The sequence below is a fragment of the Cupressus sempervirens genome, chromosome 11, assembly GCF_028749045.1.
Source record: "Cupressus sempervirens isolate cs-2001-9-10 chromosome 11, ASM2874904v1, whole genome shotgun sequence".
Taxonomy (NCBI): Eukaryota; Viridiplantae; Streptophyta; class Pinopsida; order Cupressales; family Cupressaceae; genus Cupressus; species Cupressus sempervirens.
The window spans coordinates 790,106,419-790,111,888 of record NC_143128.1 but is presented as its reverse complement, the minus strand read 5'-3'; the positions used below and the strand labels follow the sequence as shown (position 1 = coordinate 790,111,888).

The 5,470-nt window shown below is 37.4% G+C and overlaps 1 pseudogene; it reads left to right on the top strand.

Moving 5' to 3' along the window:
* Positions 1–711: 711 nt before the first annotated feature.
* Positions 712–1,880, top strand: LOC149531965 (serine hydroxymethyltransferase 3, chloroplastic pseudogene; annotated as a pseudogene).
* The last annotated feature ends 3,590 nt before the right edge of the window (positions 1,881–5,470 follow it).

Below are 5,470 nucleotides of genomic sequence, written 5' to 3'. Positions count from 1 at the left end.
TGTCCTCATGACAGAGAACCAGTACCCCAGTTTTCATTCTCCCAAGTGTTAGTCTGTCCATTTTTAAAAGCTAAATCTGAACCCAATTTATTGTTTTTTGACATGTTTTCTTGTAGGCAGTTCTGAAAGGTCAACTTTGATAGTGAATATCTTTTGACCTCAAATTCGTCATGAGACGAAATCTGATAGGATGCAAGAATATGAAACAGAGATTCAGTGTGCCAAATTGCAGAGCTCGGTCAGGTGTTTGGATCAATTTTTAAGGCCATTCAAAGGACCTCCTAGCACCAAATCCACAGTTTGCAAATAAGTGGTAAAGCAAGTTTATTTGATGATTCAGTGATTGAACTTGATTCTAATCACTTCGATGTAGTGAATAGATCATTTTTTCAGTTCGGTTGTTTGGAAACGAAAAAAAAAATTAGCCAAACCCACTTTAGGGCCTGACTAATCCACTTGCAAAATAATACCTGTAAAATAAAGCTAATAAGACGTAATGCTGATAATGGACAAGAGGCTGGAGAAGAAGTGAAAGGTCAAGTAATTATGAAGAACAATATTTTAAAAGATGACAGCAAGTTCAAAAGCATCGTCATCAAATACTATAAACAAATGCAAACTTTTCAAGGCAATATTTGTCAATATTATACATTTTGAAGTGGGCATTGAAGAAATATGTTGAACTGCTCCAAATATACAGTTCAGATTATCATGGGTACTGAAGTGGTGGGAATGGGTATTTTGGGTAATTCTATTTGGAATAGAAACTCAAGTGTGATGCCGCAAACACGACAATCACATGGAGTTTCCTGCCAAAGCAAATGTAGAAAAGGAGAAGATGGCAGGGCCTATCCATTTTGTCGATCTTTTTGCGTAAGAGAAAATTTGGTTACTGGAAGAGTTCCATCTTTTGGCTCAGTACAATCATCCAAGACTTCTAAGACCAAGCACAACTTTGTGGATCCTAGTTTGAGTGAACTTGATCCTGAAATGCATGCAATTATTGAGCATGAAAAGCAGCGCTAGTTTAAAGGCTTGGAGCTTATTGCTTCTAAGAATTTTACATCTCGAGTAGTGATGGAAGCTATGGGATCATGCCTAACAAACAAGTATTTAGAAGGCCTTCCTAGAAAGAGATACTATGGCGGCAATGAATTTATTGATCAAAGTGAGAGACTTTTCCAGGATAGGGCCTTGACAGCATTTTGTCTTGACAACAGTAAATGGGGTGTTAATGTTCAGCCATTATCTAGTTCCCCAGCTGACTTTGCTATCATCCACATGATCGGATAATGGGCTTGGACCTACCACATGGAGGGCATCTATCGCATGGGTTCATGACTGCAAAGAGAGGAGTATCTGCTACATCTATTTATTTTGAATCCATGCCATACCGTGTGGATGAATCCACAAGACTCATTGATTATGAAATGCTTGAGAAGACAGCTACCCTTTTTAGGCCAAAGCTCATTATTGCTAGTGCTAGTGCATATCCTTGAGACATTGACTATCTTTGATTTCGGCAGATTGCAGATTCAGTTGGGGCATTCTTAATTATGGACATGGCACACATAAGTGGACTAGTAGCTGCTTATGTTATGTCCAATCCATTTGATTATTGTAATATTGTGACAACAAAAACACATAAGTCTTTAAGAGGCCCTCGAGGAGGAATGATCTTTGTCAAGAAGTAGCCAATTTTGTGCATTGACCTCGAGACAGCTATCAACAATGTTGTTTTTTCAGGATTGCAGGGAACGCATCCAATTAGGAAGATCACACCCACGCAAACAAGGAATGGACACCATGAAAAGAGGGAGAAGCCCATGGAAGAAACAAGGAATGCCCAGGTCTATGTCCAAAGCAGAAGCAATATGTAAAGGAGGCCCAAAATATGACAGAAAAGGTCTTTTATAAAGAAATTTCACATGCCCAGTAGCTAGAAAATGGAAGAATCCGCAGTCATAAAATAAACCATCTAAAGAATGGAAGCTGCTAATATAAGTGGAGGTCTATGCTATCAATAACAGTCAAAGCATTGTAGAAAAGAATCCACGCCTAAGATAGAGGCTCAGCGTCCAGAGAAATACCATGCAAGCATGCAAAACAAAATAGTGGAGGTCCACACATGCTAAAAAATAGTAGCAACTCCACATCCAAGACCTGCAAGATGAAGAATAGGAACTTTCCCGATAAAAGAGCATGCGTTTGAGAAAGAGAACCCAGTGCATTCACAGCAAAGGATATAAGCATCCCATTGATAAGACTGGAGTTCCTGCCTGTAGCACAAAGAAAGCTCACCACAGCTCTCAAGCCACCCATACATTGGAGGAGTTGCTATGTTTTACAGAGCACCATCCACGCATGAAAAGAAGCCAGACTCGAGTTACGCAAGGAATGAAAAGAGGAAAATAATTTAGACCCTTTATCCCACATTGCTTGTGGATGAGATATTACAATTGTATAAATACAATTGCACACACAAAGTTAGTATCTAAAATACAGCGGCTTTTTGAAAGCCAAGATCATGTGGTGAGTGTGCCCAACCTGACTTGGACGTCTAGCTAGCATGCAAACCAAACACAATTTTGACAGAACATGCACACGAGCTAACATGGCAAACTCAAAGACACTAAACGAGATCGTAACACATGTTTGATCGAACGATAGGGGCATACCTACTTGGACGTTCAGCTAGCATGCAAACCAAACACAATTTTGACAGAACATGCACACGAGCTAACATGGCAAATTCAAAGACACTAAACGAGATCGTAACACATGTTTGATCGAACGATAGGGGCATACCTACTTGGACATGCACACGAGCTAACATGGCAAATTCAAAGACACTAAACGAGATCGTAACACATGTTTGATCGAACGATAGGGGCATACCTACTTGGACGTTCAGCTAGCATGCAAACCAAACACAATTTTGACAGAACATGCACACGAGCTAACATGGCAAATTCAAAGACACTAAACGAGATTGTAACACATGTTTGATCGAACGATAGGGGCATACCTAAAAAAATCAACATGCACACCAGATAGGTAATGCGGGTAAGCAGGTTGCTGCCACGTGGTAGCAGGTCTCACTCAAAGATGATGTGGTGCCAAATAGAAGATCAAACGATGGATGCTTAAGATGGTGCCACATGTCCAATTCGACGGCTAGTGCATGCGCGCTTCTAGAAGATGCAAGGTGGTTAAAAAGTGTGGGATTGCAGGAAGGTGACATGTGGCACCAGGTCTAGGTAGATGGTGATGTGGCAGATGATGCAGATCGGGTAGCTAGTCAGGAAGTGCCATGTGGTGCTTGGTCAAAAGAGGGTTGACTACGAATTTGAAGGAAAGGGAAATTTTTTTCAGTCATATAATTTTATTATTATTTTAAATACCATTTCAAGTGGGTGACAGATCTCTTTTATTTCAAATGAAATTTAAACTAAAGTTTGAACTTTAGTTTAATTTAAATTTTCAAATTTTAAATTCAAAAGATGTTGCAGACTAGGTTCTTATAGCAAGGGGGAACATTTTTTCAAACTAACTTTCTGGAGGTTTCTGAGATGCAAATATAGCGATATTATATATCGTCAGAATCAGGAGAGAATGAATTTTCCAATTTTGAGGTTAGTTTATGTATAGAATGCCACTAGTTCAAGCTAGAGGAGGTTTTCTTCTATTTTCCTATCTTGCAATCGAATTCAAGTATCAAAGTTTAAAACTGATTTCTGGTAAGATAATGACCTGAATATGGGCAAAAGGCAGTGAAAATGAAGTTTGGCTAAAATTCTAATCAGATTCACTCAGTAAATCTCAATTTCACTAGCATCTTCATGAAGCTTTCAGATATTTTTTAACTCAAGAGCTTTCATCATTTCATCAAAGATATTTGCAAATTAGTTAGAGTGTAATGATGAAAACAAATTAGATCAAATCAGTAGAGAAAGGAAAGAGGTTTTGCAACTAAACAAGATGAAATTCCAAGTGGACACATGTCAAGCATAGATCAGATCTGAGAATTCATCTTCTTCCTATATCATTCTTTCTCTCTTTCATTTGTGGGGGTTGGCAGTTTTCTCTGGGTAATAATAGCAGGGTTCCCGTGTTTTACTGTGAAAACCATGTTCTTCAACCAATTCTTCTGGTATGAACAGCAGTAGAAAGATAAATATAGATAGTTTAGATCTGTTAGGTGTTTTCATGTTTTCATTTCATGCATATGGTTGTATTGTTTCAAAGAAATTAATACAAAGAACAACAAGTTGAGTTTCATCTTGAATCTTGTCTCCTATCTCAGTGAGCCTAGATTGTAGTTGTAGTCCCTTAAGGCTGTATGTTGTCTTATTTTTGCTTATAACTCTACAAGTTATGTAAATGCTTCAGTGAATCAACAGGGTTATAGGTTTATTGAGAAGGATATCATGTAAGAATGAGGTTTAGATTGAGCACAGATGTCTATTTGCAAGGTAAATAGATAGATTAGATATCTGAATGTATAAATAAGTATCAGATATCCATATGTATGCATTTGATTCATGGATTTTCCCAATGGATTAGGAACTGGTCAGTTAGGGGATCATTAAGTCTTACTGCTGCATATCTGAGGTTTTGTTGAATTCAACATTATTAATCAAACATTCTTTCCCTTTCATGTTGAAGGACTTAAAAAATTAACCCTCACTTAGCTTGTGAATATCATAGAATTGTAATTTCCTACTGTAGATCTATGTCATTTCATGAGTTATTAGGAGATATAAGGAGTTTTCATCTCCTGTTAATAGGTTCAGATTTATGTTTTAAATGCACTGGTACCATTCATCAGAACCTCAAGGTTAACCCGCCTAGGTCTTGTAGAGCCTGAAGTGAAGAAGGAGTTATGCCTTAAAGTTGGCCGAAGACTGCAGTCTAGTGTATCTGTCATAGGAAGTCACCAGCCTTAGATGCATTTGTCTAGTTTCTTGGTCATTTCAAAACTGTTAAATCAAGAGCCAACAAAATGGCAACTCTGCTAGTGAATCTGTATTGAATCTGAATAGTAAATAAACCTTGAGAATTTAAGGAGGGATTCAATATAGGAGGAATATGTGCATGGAAAAGTTACAAGAGTAAGTTAATTGATGTGTTTTCTAGTTTTCTTACTCAAATGTCATGCACCCCAGTATTGCTTTGTTCAAAATAGCAATATATTTGAAGGATTGAGTACAGATTGTGTTGCTCCTAAGTTGTATGTTCACTCAATTCAATCAGTTTGATTTTCAAAGTACTGTTGTCAATTCAAAGTCAGAATTGTTGAAAAATGGTTTATGTCTTTTAAGTGTTCAAAGATTTTCAAAGTTTTTCAAAGTGAAAATCTAGTTCAAATTTTTCATGTTACAAATCTTGTGTTTACAATCTTTCTCACAATTATGAGTGGTGACTCTCTAAAGGATCTCTAAACTAGTCTAGATCGGTTACCTATAAT